The 18,526-nt window shown below is 48.1% G+C and overlaps 1 protein-coding gene across 24 annotated transcripts in view; it reads right to left on the reverse strand.

Moving 5' to 3' along the window:
* FOXN3 (forkhead box N3) overlaps positions 1–18,526 on the reverse strand; it is a 457,141-nt gene that overhangs the window by 305,435 nt on the left and 133,180 nt on the right. For 13 of the 24 annotated variants that reach the window (XM_089322625.1, XM_089322622.1, XM_070065521.2 and 10 more), the window contains exon 2: positions 11,910–12,006. The gene's annotated coding sequence lies outside the window, so the exon portion shown is untranslated. Of the gene's footprint in view, positions 1–11,909; positions 12,007–17,091; positions 17,222–18,526 lie in introns of all 24 variants that reach the window. The other 11 variants (XM_089322621.1, XM_070065509.2, XM_070065508.2 and 8 more) reach the window with 1 other exon arrangement.

The raw sequence follows: 18,526 nt of genomic DNA on the forward strand, positions 1-18,526 counted from the left end.
GCCGGTTCGAGACCTGGCTGCTCTACATCCGATCAAGCTCTCTGCTCTGGCCTGGGAAAGCAGTAAAAGATGGCCCAAGTCCTTGGGCCCCTACACCCACATGGGAGACCCGGAAGAAGCTCCTGGCTCCTGGCTTCTGGCTTCGGATTGGCCCAGCTCTGGCCATTGTGGCCAACTGGGGAGTGAACAATTGGATGGAAGACCTCTGTCTCTCTCTCTCTGCCTCTCCTCTCTCTGTGTAACTCTGACTTTCAAACAAATAAATAAATAAATCTTAAAAAAAAAAAAAAGAATCCTATAATGTGCCCCAGAATCAAATGACATAATTATTTATTCACACATGTAGATGTACAAAGACACACATTATACATACACATGTGAGTTACATTAATATACATATACCAAAAGATTATCATAACTAAGTACAATGCTTCAGTTACATTCATGTGAGGAATACAGTTATAACCACAGCCCATTATCAAATTAATAAGGACAAGCCATTGCTATTTTTTTTTTTTTTTTGACAGGCAGAGTGGACAGTGAGAGAGAGAGAGAGAAAGGTCTTCCTTTTCCGTTGGTTCACCCCGCAATGGCCGCTCTGGCCTGCGCGCTGCGGCCGGCGCACCTCGCTGATCCAAAGCCAGGAGGCAGGTGCTTCTCCTGGTCTCCCATGCAGGTGCAGGGCCCAAGCACTTGGGCCATCCTCCACCGCACTCCCGGGCCACAGCAGAGAGCTGGCCTGGAAGAGGAGCAACGAGGACAGAGTCCGGTGCCCCGACATGGACTAGAACCTGGTGTGCCGGCGCCGCAAGGCAGAGGATTAGCCTAGTGAGCCGCAGCACCAGCCAAGCCATTGCTATTTAAAAGTAGCTACCCAGCATATAACCACCTATGACCCTGCCACCCATCACTCTGTAAAAGAGCAGTCAGCAAGCCGTTTCCTTATTTATTCTAGAACCACACAATCCTCAGGCAGAACTTGGTATTATCTGATTTATCCAAAACTGATCCAGGAGAGAATGTGTCCATTCATCAGATCACACTAATCACAGGAAAAATCTATCACACACTAAGTGGTGAGTAATTCGAACCTTCCAGCAGCTGCTGGGACCAATTTCCTGCCTCTTTTTGTTCACCTGGTAAGCTATGTCTCATGGTAAGGTAGTGAGATCCTCCGATATTCAGGGGGAGAAGTGCCCAAAGCAGGTAATTAAGGATCCTCTACTTCCAGCAGGAATAATGCAATGTTGAAGAACAGACTTAGACTCCTTGCTATCACAGGTGTTCTTCTCACAAGCACACGCACGCACACATCGTTTTAGGCTCTGAGTGTTTGCCCCAAGTCCATCTGTCTGGAGGCCATGCATCTGGGTTTCTTTAAGGCATTAAACCCTTTCCTACAGCCTGCCCCCTCCTGCATGACAAAGGTGTCACATTAACTAGGACCACTTGAATGCCATTCTCTTGCAATAGGCGTTGACTTGCACACAGCTCTCCCTTTCCAGATTCCCAGGATGAAGTCCCTGCCCTGACTTTCAACTGCTCTCTTGACCCTGGCTCTACTCTATCCCACGCCAAGGCTCTCCCTTGTACTATGGTCATTCCGCCATGCCCGGAGCAAGGAGCTTCCATCACAGTGATCAGTTTGGCCCAAACGACTCAATCCCAGGTTCATGCTCAAATAAACATTTTGGGAGTTCACATGCACACACCAGAATGAGAGCACCGTCAGTGTGGACGCTTAAATATACACACTACAGGGTAAGAGGTCAGTATGGGATGCAGGCCCGTCAGTACAACACTGCAGTGCTGTGGCCGTGAGGCATCACAGCTCACCCTCTGCCTTTGCAGGGCTGATCCAGCAGATTCCCAGCAGGAGGTAGATGTGTGGCTGTGTGTTCTGAACCCAGAGCGCTAGGACAGCTGTCCACTCTTTTTTTCAAATGCCTGTCCCCCCTCCTTCCATCAGGAAGGAAGTCTTAATTGCTGGTATGTCTCTAATGCTGGCTAATCTTCTTTTTAATAAGTAGGATAAACCAGAGGCTTTAGCCTCCAGTAAACAGTAGTAGGAGACAGCGAGGAGGAGAGAAAGCGGTGTGAGTAGCATCAAGGGGAAGGGGGCAGGAGACCCTCCCCGCCCCAGGGGTCCCAGATCCTGATTTCACACAACAGCAACATTCCAAAAATAATTTCAGGGCTGCCCACTTTTCATTTTGCCAAGACAGTGAACTCCTTATCTTGAGCTTATTTTCTCCCTTTTGCCTTCGACTAGGGAGAAGTTCATCTTTGAGCGCTTCTGTGTGCATGTTTCTTTCGTGTCTGTCTCCTGCTGGATCGTGGGCTCCAGCAGGCACTGGGGAACTCCCTCTGCCTCTACCAAGAGGTTCCCCGGGGTCAGGAGCCACGCCTGGATTCCCAACCCGAGAATTCGGACTTATTCCCCCTTTCACGTGACGATGGTGTACATTCCCTCCTCTTCCCGCAGAGAATTTCTGCGAAACATCTTTCCTGAGGTGTTATGGAACCTTCTAAAAAATATATCAACACGTTCCACACAGGATTCATCAGCTCAAGCCTTGATCACAAAGCAGTTTCTAGTGGAGGCGAAATCTACCAAAGGGGGAGTGGCAGCTTTCAGCCTGGAGGCCTGACTAGCACAGCCAAGCCACCTGCAAACGATGTGACTTCTGCAGGCGGGAGCAGCAGCCAGAGCCCCAGACCCGAACCGTCCACCCATTCTCCTGGGCCAGAGCCGGGCCAGAAGTCGGGCTTGCACCCACAAGTGCAGGCTGACACCGGCTCAATTCCTGAATTCTTGGAAGACAAAGACCACGCGTGCGGGAGGCCCTGTACAATGCGTGTTTGCCGTGTGTAAACAGACATCCAGTGTATTTTGTAGGGCGATTGTGATAATATTGAAGAAAGCAATGGGATGAAAAAAACCCTGAGACAGACTTAAGTCACCAAGCTCCCTTGTCCTGTGAAACTCGGTATCTGACGTCTTTGTCCCTTGCAGACAGCTTACGAGGGTCTCCCACACCAAGAGCTGTTTGTTTTATGAACAGTGAGTGAATGCTCATATTCATGTTGTGATCTTTTGTTTCACAACTTCTAAATTAATCATCATTTAAATAAAAGATGTATTTTACTCTCAAATACGTTAGGACTACACATTCTCAGGTAGGAATATCTATAATAATTTTCAGAGCTATCATTGAATGAGCATTTCTTATCTGCCAAGCACATTACTAGTATTTTATGAGAATTATTTTATGGACCAGTGCTGTGGCATAGTAGGTTCAGCCAACGCCTGCGGCGTTGGTATCCTATATGGAGCCAGTTCAAGTCCTGGCTGCTCCACCTCCAATCCAGGTGCCTACTGATGGCTTGAGAACGCAGTGGAAGATGACCCAAGTGCTCGGGCTCCTGTACCCATATGGGAGACCCAGAAGAAGCTCCTGACTCCTGGCTTCAGATTCGTGCAGCTTCAGCCATTGTGGCCATCTGGGGAGTGAACCAGCAGATGGAAGACCTCTCTCTCTGCTGTCCCTCTCTATCTGTAACTCTGTCTCTCAAATAAATAAATCTTAAAAGAAAAAAGATTATTTTGTTTAATTCTCATACCATCCCTAGAAAGTAAATGTCATTATTTCCATTATACAGAGGTTGAAATGGAAGCTCAAACATCTTCCATCATTTTTTAGGGACCCATGATTCCAAAATCCCACTCGGAGTCATTCCATGAGGGAGGGGAAGGCGGGGCCTCAACTTATGATTGATGGTCTCCCTTGGCATCACTGCCTGGCCTAGGAGACCCTGAGTTCCTTCCCTAAAACCAGCCTGCCCAGAGCAACAGCTCTTAGGGAACACACACTTTAACCTGCGCTGCTGAAAACCAGGCCACCCTCTTTCCTTGAGTCCTGCGCTGCCTTAGTCCAGTTTTCAAGTCTGGTTCTGCCTTCCTGTCTTCTCTCTCAGGGGCTCTCAGGGCTTGGCCGTGCTGTGGCCAAGGACCCTACTGCAAAGCCATTCGCTCCGTTAGACAAACTCCCTCCTCTCTCAGGATAGTGAGTGCCATTCCCAAATGGCTTTTCACTGCGCCTGAACTCTGAACTTGTCTTAAATAAAGCAAACTCTTCAGAATCACAGATCCCTCTCATCTGTGACAAGGGGACTTGAAAAAGTTCATGGAAAAGCAGAATTTAAAAAGTTTACTTTGGTGCAAATATAGTTTGAAATCCATGCACAGAGCGGTCTCAGGAAAGCTCATAAGCAGGGGGCCAGGTGAGTGGTGCCGCAGTTAAGAGACCTGCATCCCCCAACTGAGCGCGTGAGGCTGATTCCTGGCTCCAAATTCCTGCCAAGGCAGACCCTGGGAGGAAGCAGCGCTGGTTCAAGTGCTTGGGTCCCTGCCACCCTCCTGGGAGACCTGGATTGAGTTCCCAGCTCCTGCCTGTTGTGGGCAACCGGGGTGTGAACCAGTAGATAAGAGCTCGCTCTCTCTTTTTAAAAAGTTCATGAGTAAGATATGCTATGAAAACACTAAGCAGAGATTTTTTTTAAACTTTTGCATCAAAATAAACTTACCCCTAATTCCATTTTCCATGAACTTTTTGAAGTACCCTCATTGAGGTGATAATGATGCCAGGGTAACCCTTGGTGTGGAGGCTACTCAGTGATCTCTGTGGCCCTCGGTTTCCCTATATATAAAATACAAATTCTTAGCTCCCTCCTAGAAATAATTGTGACGACCAAGCGAGACAGTAAAGATACTCAGTGAAAAACATTAAATGCCTCCAAGATGTTAACATCATATATTTCCAAAATGGTACAGCTTACATAATTATCAACGATGCTGGCAATTTACAAGGCCAAGGCTTAGACCCAGAAACTCTGTTACATAAGTGGGGATTTCCATTTACCCAAAGATTTCCGGGAAACACCCAGAGCCATTATCAAAGGTGTTAACCGGGCAGCCAGTAGGAGAACTCGCTGTAGGTTTATGATTCATTCCTTGCAAATTTTTTTTCCTTTTTAAAGATTTCTTTATTTATTTGAAAGGCAGAGTTACAGAGAAGGAGAAGCAGAGGAGAGAGAGGGAGAGAGAGAGAGAACGAGAGAGAGCAAGCACACATCTCCCATCTGCTGGCTCATTCCCTAAATGGCTGCAATGGCCAGGGCTGGGCCAGATGGAAGTCAGGAGACGGGAACTTCATCCAGGCCTTCCACATGGATGTAGGAACCCAAGCACTTGGGCCATCTTCCACTGCTTTCCCAGGCACATTAGCAGGGAGCTGGATCAGAAGTGGAGCAGCCAGGACTCAAACCGGCACCCACGTGGGATGTCAGCATCTCAGGCGGCAGCTTAACTCGCTACACCACAGCACCGGCCCCAAGACAGTTTTTCCAAAAAGATGTATTTATCTGAAAGGTAGAGTGTTGGTAAAGTGGGGAGAGTGGAAAGAGGGAGAGAGATTTCTTCCGACCACTGGTTCACTCCCCAGATGGCCACAATACCCAAGGCTAGGCCAGGCCAAAGCTAGAAACTCCATCCAGGTCCTCCACATGAGAGACAGGGGCCCAAGCACTTGCATCACCATCTGCTGCCTTCTCAGGAGCATTGCCATGAAGCTGGAATGGAAGTGGAGCAGCCAGGACTTGAACCAGCACTAGAGGATGCCAGCGTGGCAAGCAGTGACCCACCTTTGCTGTGCCACAAGGTCACACCCTGGGACATTGTTTCTGGTTTTTTAACTTTCAAGCCCCATTTATGACTGGAGCATAACTTTACTTGGCATTAAGTACCTAGGAACCTAGATTACTGGCCCAATTTTAATTACACTTGACTTTCTTGCATCCTATTTGGAGGTAATCTACCAGGATGTGGTAAAAACAAGGGATTTGTCATTGGCTATCCTGAAAGAGCTATGGTGTCTGAGCAGGTTAGGATCACTGGCATATAAGGTTCTAGAATCTTCTAAGACTCTCTTGTCGTTAAAAATGACTTACATAAAGAGAACACCATGGGAAGTAACACTGAATTGAGTCTGTTGGCTGTGTGCGCCCCACAACCTGTCCAGCTGTCTGCCTCTTCAGGCATCACACTCCATTTTTAACATGGATTTCTCTTTTCTTTCCTGGAGTCTCTCATTTTCTCCATTGTATTCATTCAGAGGGAAAAAAAGACCTCATAAATGTCATTTCATATTCCAAGCAATTTGCCATAGGCAACTACACCATTACTTTGTACAAATAAATTTACATAAATCATTATTAGAATGTTTTATCTTGGCAACATTATTTGGTTCCCAGAGCACAAATTAAATGCATGCTTAAAGTAGAATATTTTAAAGTTATTCCTATATTGTTTATGAGACAGGATTAGAAATTTCCATCTAATTTTTCTTTCATAATGGAATTCTTTGGGCTTTCTTTGTACATTTAGAAACCACATGTATAATTTTCTGGGGGGTTTCTTGAAGCAGGCCATGCAATGGATGCCTCTGCCGTGTTGGGTTCATTTTTTCAGTGGCTGCTCCCTTTGATTCCATGAGTTTGGTTTTGAACGCTGATTAGGGAGGCTGGGAACCAAGGACATTACAACATAGCCACATGAGTAGACAGCTCTTTGTTTCAAAGAATCCTGCAAGCAAACCGGTCTTTGGTGGTGGCTGGGCTTTATTATTATTTTTTTAAATACAGAAATGTGTAAATAGACTCCTGGAACTGAGTTTTCCATAGCCGTTGTGCCTGTTTGGATCCCGGTGCAGCACATGGCAAGTCCTCACTGGCGAGAGCTCGACTCCACCCTAGATTTCAAAATAGTCTCTGTAAAATGCAGCGCCCTTGTCAACGCCAGGGCAGGGAGGGGAGAGAGGGGAAGGGAGTGCGTGGGGACTCACCCAGCCAGCCCTGGGAGAGTCCCATCTGCCCTCCTCACCTTGTTTTCTCCTTGGTCATCAAGGCCTAAGTGACTTTCTACAATGATGCGCCTGCACCAAGAGCAGATTTCCAGGCCACTGGCAGCGAGGCCAAGTGCTCTGTGCCCAAAGCACCATCTTTGTAAAGGGTGGGCAAGGCAGTCCTTGGGGTGCTGAGGGGCAGAATCAGACAGACCTGGAGGCCGGTGCTGTGGCGTAGTGGGTAAAGCCACTTCCTGCAGTGCCGCCATCCCATGTGGGCACCAATTAGAGACCCGGCTGCTCCGCTTCCCATCCAGCTCCCTGCTAATGTGCCTGGGAAAGCAGCAGAAGATGGACCAAGTGTTTGGGCCCCTGCACCCACGTGGGAGACCTGAAATAAGCTCCTGGCTCCTGGCTTTGGATCAGCCCAGCTCTAGCTGTTGTGGCCACTTGGGGAGTGAACCAGTAGATGGAAGACCTCTCTCTCTCTGCCTCTGCTTCTCCCTCTCTCTAACTCTGCCTTTCAAATAAATAATCTTAAAAACAAAATTTCAGACAAACCTGGGTTTAAATCCAAGCTGCTCGCTCATGTGTGACTGTAACATGTCGAAGTTTTCTGTATCTGTTACCTCATCTAGAAATAAGACGACAGCCACCAACCTCACAAGTTTTTGGGGACTTAAGGAAGCCACGCAACATAAAGCTTAGGACAGTGTTTGACCTTGGAAAAGGCTCAAGGCACAGCAGCTAACAGTAATGGATGACCAGGGGTCCAGCTTAAGGGATCCTATCAGGTATTCTCCAAGCCAGGATGTGCATGGGCGTGACTGCAAGCCAGGGTCACGTGACAAGTTCCAGCCAATGGACTGTGGATGTGGAAGTGGCTTCAGTTGCTTGTCGCTCCCCGTCTTCGCGGAGGAATGACACTAAACCCTGCCTAGGCTTCATATCCAAGTCACGGCACCATTATGTCGCTCCCCCTCTTCATGGAGGAACGACACAGGACCCTGCGCTGTTCTTTTGTCTGCTCGGCCCTCCCCGGGTTTGCTGCTGGTTCTTCCCGGGTTGGCTACCGTCCCTTCCACCTCCGTGGAAGGGCGGTTCCCCCTGCCACATTCCCCACTTCCGCAGGGGAGTGGCACACCGCCGGCCGGCTCTCTCGGGGGCTGCACAGGTGTTCCTTCAGATAGATGTTCCCCTTAGATGTTCCTGGTGCATGTTGTCTCTCTCCTCCTTTATAGTCCTCTTCCGCCAATCCCAACTCTGCTACCCACACGCCGAGTACGCTGCTCTCCTCCAATTAGGAGCAGGTCCTACAGTTTATTGGTTGAACTGGAGGCAGCTGTGTAGAAGCTGTTTCTCCCTTCTCAGCGCCATATTGTGGGAGAGCAGATGCATAGAATAAGTCTTAATTCCAGTAACAGTCTAGTCCGAGTTGCTCCCCACAGTTGCTTATAGGTTTAATGCATTTAAGAGTGGGGGAGGGGGCAGGCATTTGGCCCAGTGGTTGAGATTCTGCTTGGGATGCCCACACTGCACTTAGGAATGCCTGGGTTCAAGTCCTGGCTCTGTTCCTGATTCCAGCTTCCGGCTCATGTGCACCTTGGGGGACAGCAGGTAATGACTCAAGTTGTGGGACCCCACCACCCACACAGGCGATCAAGACTGAGTTCCAGGCTCCTGACTGCAACCTGACCTAGGCCTTGCTATTGCAGGTACCTGGGGAGTGAACAGTGGATAGATCTCTGTCTCTCTGTCTCTGTCTACCTCTCAAATGAAGAAGTAAAAAAAAAAAAAATTAATGAGTGTGAATTCTCAGTCTGTTTGTTCACATGTTGCAGCAACCAGGAAGCTACATTTTGAGATGTCACTATCCTAACATGGAAGAGCTGCAGGTTCCCGGTACACTGGATGCAGAAAAGACATACTGGCTGACTCCAATTCTCAGTGACTGAGAGAGAGACTTGTATTGTAGTAAAGCCCCTGAGATTTGCAGTGTACTTTTTACGGTAGATCATAGCTTGCCGGACTCAGCCCATTAGTAAGGTTAGAACCCACATCTCCAACCCTTACCATGGTTTTCATGCACCAGTATCATAAAATCCTACCAGATTAGGAAAAAGCATTGCCAAGATTTAATGCTACAGCTTACTCATGGGAAGTCTTCAATGCTTACTTGATTTCAAACAAAATATTTATTTTGTTTCAAATAAAATAATGCAAACCCAATGTCAGGTAAAAATCTCCAAAACACCAGGTTTGTTTTACTTTGGCCCTGATTTATTCCACACTTCGGTTAATCGCGGAAGCCTAGAAGCCTCATTGTAAAGACAACTCTAGTATGTGAGTTCCTGGAATGAAAAGACCTAAATGCTGTGTCTAAATTTAATTGAAAGAGAATCCGATGAATGGAAAAATCCAGCGAAGGTGTGATCAATTCACTGTTTCAAGCTAGAAAATTCCTCCCTTCTTCCTTTTCCCATTTTAACTCTACTCATCCTTCAATCCTATTTTCTTAGTTGGTAGGCAAAAGGTTCACTCTTCACATTCTGCAAACATTCCTGTCATATGGAGGTATTTCAAAAATTTGAAGAAAATGCAATTTAATTCAAGTTTATTTTGCTGCAAAATTTTTTCAGGGGCAGACATTTGACAAAGCAGTTAAAGCACCACTTGGGATACCTGTTTCCCATAATGGACTGCCTGGGCTCAAGTCCTGCCTCCATTTCCAGTTCTAGCTGCTTGTTAATGCAGATTCTGGGAGCCAGTAGGTGTTGGCTCAAGTACTGGGGTCCTTGCCACCCAGAGTTCCTGGTTCTTAGCTTAGGCCTAGCCCAGCCTTGGCTGCTGCAGTCTTGTGGGGAACGAACCAACAGATGGAAGATCTCTCTCTCTCTCTTTCTGGCTTTCAACTAAATAAAAATAAACAAAAAATTTGAAAAATTTTTTGAAAGCCATGCATATAAGGGATCTTCAAAAATTTCATGAGAAACGCATATTATAAAAAAAACCTACATACGGATTTGAAACATTTTTGTGCCAAAATAAACACTTGTTAATTCCACATTTCCACAAATCTTTGTGAAAGTGCCTGGGCCAGGGGTTGGCAAACTTCTTCTGTAGAAGGCCAGACCATAAACGCTTTATGGTTTCAGTTGTACCTATCACTGTCATGCACAAAAGCTAGGAATGGCAACTCCAAAATGGATGAACACAGCTATACTCCAATAAAACTTTACTGACAGAAATTTCAGTTCCACATAATTCCTAGGGGGCACAAAAATTTAAACACGGTTTAATCTTTCCCAACCATTTAAACACATAAAGTGCCTTCTTAGCATGTCTGCTATGGGCCAAACTTGACCCATGGGCCCAGGGTAGTCTACTGACCCCCAGCCTAAGCCTCAACGAGGGAGGCCGTCCTTTCCTAGGCAATCGCTGGAGTAGGAGGAGAACACCAGTGCTGTGATTCTAATTCTTTACTTCCTGGTGGCAAGGGATCCAGGGCCATGATTCCAGCAAGTGCCTCACCCAGCTCCTAAGCACTGGGCAAGCCCAGACAGGTACAGCACAGCCAGCGCTTGGCCCGACAGGAAGAACAGGAGCCTCACTGGCAACTCGGAGCAGCACGTCAAGATGCAGGACAGCCACAGGTGCCAGTGCTTCATCCAGCTCAAGGAGAAGCAGCTCAGGACAAGCACTGGGTGTCTGTGGGATTTCCTGTTCCATCCTAAATGCGTCGGGCACTTGGTGCCCCATTCCTGACTGTGGCCGGCCTCAACCTTGGCCTTGAGACCAGCTCTGACTTCTGCCTTTCAGAACTCTCTTGAGATGCTCTGGGCATCAATTGCAAACTCATGTTCTTGGCTTATGTTTCCTGCCCTTCAGCTTTGCTTCTACGCCTAGAATTGAACCTTGTGAATCACCAGGCACTGAACTCACACAAAGTCTTGATTCAGCCTGGGGCTGTGTCCAGCCACGCATGCCAGGTAGGGCTTGGAGCGGCGTAGGGCAGGTGTGTAAGAGAAGAATAAAAGAGCAGGCAGACAGGCAGAGGTAGGGTGTGGACCAGCCCAGAGAAGAGGAAGGGACCACGATGGCCGCAGCCAAGCCAGGGCTAGGGTACCAGTGACCACTGTCATTGGAAGCATGCTGTCAGCCAAGGTCCCCTTGTAGCAGGTCAGGTGCAATTTTCCCAGGTGGCTCTTCTGCAGGATCCTTAAGGGACCCAGGCCCCGAAGGGGGTCTGCTCTGGTTGGCACAGATGAGGGCCCTCCAGAGAGCCAGGCCCTCACCACCCAGGTCCACCACAGGTTCATTCCCCACTTCCCATCAAGACGCCATGACACCCCTCCTCCTTCTGTCCATGCAAATCACGTGCAGAGGTCCCGGCCTGTGAATTCTTCCCTAATTATTTCAATCCCAATCCTCAAAGTCTCTCAATTCCCTGAAACCAGAGGTTTACTTTGAGTACACAACCCAGCCCCACCACCTGCCACTCCCTCCTAAGTGAGATTAACCCTGGCTAAGTCGTGAGCTTCCTGAAGGTGGGAACCGGTCGTCCACTGTTTTATCCCCATCTGCCGGACCACACAGAACAGGCACTCAATAATACTTATGGAGCTCAACTTAAAGGAACAGCATTCGAAAGATTAATCCAAGTACAGCGTGGTCTTCGGGGAGAGAAGATCATTTAGAGGCACTATGGCCGAAGCTAGCTTCTACATGAAAATTCCTAGCCGTGTTCCAGTTGCTTTGCGAGTCTGCGACACATGCCAGAATTTTAAATAAAGATGCAGTGAAATGTTTTCAAACATCTTAATGCCTGAACTGCATTGCCCGCACTGTCCGTCAGACCAGTTGCATACATTGATTACTGAGAAACTGGAGGGAGGGAGGGAGGATACCATCGGATGGAGAAACAATCAATTTTGCATCTGCATTTAAATACAGCTTTCCTAGTTTGTTTACAATGTGGTGGCTTCGAGGGGTGACGCTTGTGATTACCTGAGTCGCAATGGGTCCAGGAAACCGAGGTCCGCATTGCTCCCGTCACAGAAAGGACACAGGGGCCGGCATGATCACTAGAGGGCGCTCCGAGAGGCTGGAGGAGAGGAGCAGAAGAAAGGGTTAGAGCAGAGGAAGACGGGGCCTGCAGCTACGGCGGATGTCACCTCTGGCCCGACTCTAGGAAACCATGCACTTGAATGCAAAAGTCAATTGCAACAGCACCTCTTGATTTCTTGGATAGTTTTTGAAGGACTGAGTCTTTCCAGATAAAGCGCTGTTGGCACTGCCGCATGGGACCCACGAGGACCCAGAAATTAGAAAATCCATGCCACAGACACGGTGGGGTTGTTTTATTTTGCCACCACTGCCATTGAGACATCTGTGAGATCAGTTTACTTTGCTACAGCTGCTACTGAACCACCTGTCTATCTAAAGGAAAACATCAGAGCACCAACTTGCGTTCAAGGTCAGCGTCCACCCCACAGACCGGACCCAGCACACAGGCTGTACAGTCAGTAGCTGTTTTCTATTGTTGTAAAATGAAATTACTCTGGCTCTACTCCTGGGTACTGGCTCACTAAATGGGCTGCACTCTTGCAAAATAGGAAACTTGATACACGAGACAGTGTGCATGATAATTTCTGATGGAAGATCTTTGTAGCCTAGGCCTAAACGATGATAAAGCAATGAACTCCCTATGAAAAGAATGGTATTAGCCTATGAGTTGTATGTGAGAACATCAGGAAATATGTTCATGAGATTAGCAGTTCTCTAACTGTGATCCCTGGACTAGCAGCATTAACACCACCTGAAAGATTATTGAAAATGCAGATTTTTGGTCATGACCCAAGATCTACCGACAACTTATCTGGGGGTTGGGCCCAGAAACCTATGTTTTAACAAGCTCTCCATGTGAGTTGTAAACACCTGAAATCATCATCTATCTGTACAAAGACATTTATCCCGTTGTTGTAAAACAAACTCTGACCCTACTTTATGGTGAAACTCTTTCTAAGGAGAAAGCATTAAGCTGGGGATTGGGGAGCGGGGGAGAATCCAGAGGGAAGGCGAGGAGGGCCCTGGAGAAATGGATCATCTGTTATGAGATAAAGCAATGTTCAGGCAGCTCAAATACAGGCTGTGATTTCTTCTAGTGGGGGGATGGTTTCTGAGGAGACCTTTCTTTTCTTTTCTAAGATTTTATTTATTTGAAAGTCAGAATCACAGGGATGGGGGAGAGAGAAAGAGAGAGAGAGAAAGAGAGAGGTCTTCCATCCACTGGTTCACTCCCCAGATGGCTGCAACAGCCAAAGCTAAGCTGATCCAAAGCCAGGAGCCAGGAGCTTCTTCCCGGTCTCCCACGTGGCTGCAGGGACCCAGGGACATGCACCACCTCGCACTGCTTTTCCCAGGTGCATTAGAAGGAAGCTGAATCAGAAGTGGAGCAGCCAGGACTCAAACCTGAGCCCGTATGGGATGCCGGCCGGCACCGCAGGCTGTACCTCAACCTGTGTCGCACCCCATGGAGACCTCTGTTTCTGGTCCGCGTGGGGATGGTGGTGAGGGAAGATGTCATAGACAATGAGCCTTGAGGCTGGGACCGGATTTGGATGGACAGGGACAGCAACAGCTGAAGCAGGAGGTGGACAGCGTGAGAGCTACTGAGGACCTGCGGCTCCTCTTTGCTGGGTGAAGACCACCCAGCATGCACCTGTGGCTTATGCTTACAAATCAATGTGTGATTAAACTCACTGACTGAAAGATTTCTACCTTCAGTTTACTTTTCAGCCTTTTTTTTTTTTCCTGCACTTCTTTTTGCAAAGAGAAGCACAGCGGCTTCAGGGATTAACAGCCGAAGGTTTGCCCAGGAGGAAGAACACAAAAGAAAATGTTCAAGTAGGCACAAGAATCTGGATGTCACCGTAGCCTCGGGCCATGCTGCAAAGGCACAAAGTGCTGCCATACCTAAAAAGCTCCTAAGGCTATCTTGGTTTTACCTTCAGAAAATAATCCGAGAGTGGTGTGTCTTAGTCACAGGAAAAAAAATAAATTAGTACTCAACATCTCCAATTAGAGAAAAAAATTCAGCTTTGATGATCAAGAAGTTACGGCTTCCGCCCCCTAGAAAACTGACATCAGTGGAACGCTTTTATTTCCTGATGCTGGCAGATGAGCTGTGAGATGCTGGAACCATTTTTAACATTACACCAATGCTCCCATTGAAAAAAGCAGGACTTGGTATCTGTAACACCTGCAGATGTAATGTCATTCCAGATCGGCCACTTAACCATTTGAATCATTATGGGCAAGGCACGGACACCCCTAAACTTCAGACTCCGGCTGTCAAGAGAAGACACTGAAAGAGGCCACCTTCTTTTTTTTTTCTTTTTTTAATTTTTGATAGGCAGAGTGGACAGTGAGAGAGAGAGACAGAGAGAAAGGTCTTCCTTTTGTCGTTGGTTCACCCTCCAATGGCCGCCCCGGCCGGCGCACTGCAGTCGGCGCATCGCGCTGATCTGAAGCCAGGAGCAGGTGCTTCTCCTGGTCTCCCATGCAGGTGCAGGGCCCAAAGACTTGGGCCATCCTCCACTGCCTTCCCAGGCCATAGCAGAGAGCTGGCCTGGAAGAGGGGCAACCAGGACAGAATCCGGTGTGCCGGCGCCGCAAGGCGGAAGATTAGCCTATTGAGCCGGAGCTGCGGCTGTGAGACCACCTTCTTAGAAATTTGAATTAAGGGAGCCAGCATACTGGCTTAGCGGGTTAAGCTGCTCCACTCCTGACCCAGCTCCCTGCTAATGCTCCTGGGAAAGCAGCGGCAAACAGTCCAAGTGCTTGGGCCCCTGGCCCCACGTGGGAAGACTCAAATGGAGTTCTTGTCTCCTGACTTTGGTCTGGCCCAGCCCTGGCTATTGTGGCCTTTTGGGGAATGAACCAGTGAATGGAAAACCACTCTCTGTCTCTCCCTCTCCCTCTGGCTAAATAAATAAATAATAATAATAATAAAAATAAATCTTTAAAAATAAAATAAATTTTAAAAGAAATTTAAATTAAAAATTAGATGAGGGAGTGAGCAGTTGGCTTGGCTGTTAAGACGCCACATTGCACATCAGAGTTGCAGGTCTGATTCTTGACTCTGGCTCCTGACTCTAGTTTTCTGCTACTGTGGACCCTGGGAGGCAGTGGGGATGGCTCAGGAGACTGGGTTCCTGCCACTCATGTGAGAGCCCTGGATTGAGCTTCCACCTTCACCTCAGTCTAGCCCTTGCTGTTGTAGGCATCTGGGGAGTGAACCAGTGGATAGCAGCATTTTTTTTTCTCTTTCCCTCTCTGTCTGCCTCTCAAATAAATTTAGAAAACTAAGAACACTTTTTTTTTTTAAAGCTTTATTTATGTATCTGTAAGGCAGAGTTACAGAGAGAGGGAGAGACAGAGAGAAAGAGAGAGGTCTTCAATCCATGAGTTCACTCCCCAAATGGCCACCACAGCTGGGGCAGGGCCAGGCTGAAGCCAGGAGCCAGGAGCTTCTGCTGGGTCTCCCACGTGGGTGCAGGGGCCCAAGCACTTGGTCCTTCACCTGCTGCTTTCCCAGGCGCATCAGCAGGGAGCAGGATGCGAAGTGGAGCAGCCAGGACTTAAACCAGCACTTGCTCATATGGGATACCGGCATTGCAGGCAGCAGCTTAACCTGCTATGCCACAACGCTGACCCTAAAAAATTCTTAAAAATAAGTATGAAGATGCTGGGAAATTATGAAGTGCAATACTGCAGAGACGCGTGGAGTTTTCCTGAGAAATTTGAGTACTAAATACCACTCTTATGGCACTAGCCTTTGAAAATACTGTATAAAAGTAAAATGTTCCTCATGCCCTTGAGACGCTCCCTTTCAATATTTGCAGACACAGCAGTTCTGAGGAATAAACTTGGCATCAACCAATCCACTCTCCAAGAAACATTTCCAGGTAAATTTTTTACTTGGAAAAAAAAAGATTTTTTATTTTTCTATTCCTCTGACCACAAGAGAACATCGAGTGAGATTCTAGCATCTGCTGGCGAGAACAAGTCAGCCTTCGAGAACACCGAGATACACGATGGCAATAATTCATCATCCCTGCAGTAGTTTAGTCCCAGATGGACCATTTACTAATTTATTTCCATATGTAACTGGCAGAGAGATTAATCAGGCTTCCAACGTGGAAACCTGAGTTGTGCTTTATTCCCTTAACAGGCTAACTCTGGGCAGGAGGAGGAACACGTTTACCTAGAAACCAAAGCCTGTCGACCTCAGACGCAAGTCTCTCTCTCTCTCTCTCTCTCTCTCTCTCTCTCTCTCTCTCTCTCTCTCTCTCTCTCTCTCTCTCTCCCCCTCTCTCTCTCTCTCTCCCTCTCTCTCTCCCCCCCTCTCCCTCTCTCCCTCTCTCTCCCTCTCTTCTCTCTCTCTTCTCTCTCTCTCCCTTCTCAACACAGCTTGCTGCTTTGTGAGCCTGGAGGGCTGGCTCTTTCTTTAGATCTGTCTGGTAAACTGTGGGCATTGACAACCCCAGAACATCACACCAAATCAGGTGCAGTTGCAGCCATGTTCCCCTCCCTGCCTGCAAGGTCAGGGTCTCATATTTCTGAAACTGAAGCGATCTTTTTTGCCACGGTGCTGCACCCAGCTGGCCCAGCTATGTGGTGCCCAGGCACTGGAAAGTATGTGCTTGCTTTTTTCCACTCTTTTTAAGGGTCTGAACTTGACTGAATTCAGCAGCTGCCACGTCCCCGGTGAGGCGAGGGCTCATGGATTGTTGGCTTTGCTCTCCGTTCTCCTGGGCTCAACTCTCAATCCATTTTTATTTTTAATGCTATTCCAATGATATCAGCCTTGAGCTGGTTAATGGGCCTGTCGTCAGATGACGGTGTTTACATATAGAAAGTGGGCCAATCCAAACACGGGTTGGTCAGCCATGCCTTATGTGGAACCTATGGCCATCACTGGGAACACTCAGCAGACAGGCCCACGTAGGGACACTGTCGGCTGGTTCCACACACGTGGGACGCTAATCAACCATGAAGCTTTGCAAAAGTCACTTAGCGGTTCAGGTTTCAACTTCTTTCCTCTGCAAATTAGCTCCTTAAGGTTTCTTTCATTTCAAAATCTCATGATTTCATGAATATGAGAAAAAAAAAAGCAACCATTCACCTGGTTATTCTGTTTAGCTTGTGGCAAACAGCAGGAGATTCAGAAGCATCTGCAAGGGGCTGAGTTAGTCCAAATGTCTGGTGCCGGGAGAGCTTCAGACTTAGGAATCCCAGGATCCAATAAATTCTCTCTGAGCAAAGAACACAGCATTTGAAGATGGTTCAACAATGTATATCTTCACAAAGTTTTTTTTTTCTTTTTTAATTTGCAAGGCAGAGTTAGGGCATGGGAAGGAAGGTGTGGAGAGGGAAAATGAGAGGGAGAGGGAGAGACAGAGGCAGAGAGAGAGAGAGAGAGAGAGAGAGAGGTTTTCAATCCACTGGTTCACCCTCCAAATGGCTGCAACGGCTGGGGCTGGGCCGCTCTGAAGCCAGGAGCCAGGAGCTTCCTTTGGGTCTCCCACATGGGTGCAGGGACCCAAGCACTTGGACCATCTTCCACTGCTTTCCCAGGTACATTAGCAGGGAGCTGAATCAGAAGTGGAGCAGCTGGGACTCGAACCAGCGTCCATATGGGATGCTGGCACTGCAGATGGTGTCTTTACTCGTGATGCCACAGTGCTGGCTCCTCTTCATTGTTTTTTTTTTTTTTTTTTTTTTTTTTTTTTTTTTTGGACAGGCAGAGTTAGATAGTGAAACAGAGAGAGAGAGAGACAGGGAGAAAGGTCTTCCTTTCCGTTGGTTTACCCCCCAAATGGCTGTTATGGCTGGCATGTTGTGCCGATCCGAAGCCAGGAGCCAGGTACTTATCCTGGTCTCCCATGCGGGTGCAGGGCCCGAGCACTTGGGCCATCCTCCACTGCACTCCCGGGCCACAGCAGAGAGCTGGCCTGGAAGGGGAGCAACTGGGACAGAACCAGCGCCCCAACTGGGACTAGAACCCAGGGTGCCGGTGCCGCAGGCAGAGGATTAGCCTAGTGAGCCACGGCACTGGCCCTCTTCACAAAATTTTAACAATTCAATGAAATACAGCAGTTTGATACGGTAAAACCTAAGTACGTCAGCCTCTGCTCTTGTCTTTGATACAACTTAAGGAGATACACAGCCAGTCTTAAGAAAATGAAATGTGTGCGGTCATCGACATAGAGAAACGGTTCTGGGAATCTGGAGGAGGGAGAAACTGTCCCAACCAGGAAGAGGGGGCAGAGCCGTCAGGTTTCATGGAAGACCTGGATTTTAAGCTGAGCCTTGTACAATGAGATGGGAGTAAAGGCAGCTGGGCAGAAACAACGCGAGAGCACAGCCTAGAATCTCACAGTCAGGACACAGCATTCAGTGCCCTGGCACAGTGGCACCAGATAGAAGACGACATGGTGAGAGGGAGGCTGGAAGGGGAGCAATGGGGCCAAGCCCTGGACGCCACCCAACGGCTTGGCTTTTGTCCTGCGCTCACTGGGAACCTCCGAAGGGCTGGCAGTGGAAGCTGCATGTGAGCT

Source organism: Oryctolagus cuniculus, chromosome 20 (genome assembly GCF_051225735.1).
Source record: "Oryctolagus cuniculus isolate XC-2025 breed Fujian yellow rabbit chromosome 20, ASM5122573v1, whole genome shotgun sequence".
NCBI lineage: Eukaryota > Metazoa > Chordata > Mammalia > Lagomorpha > Leporidae > Oryctolagus > Oryctolagus cuniculus.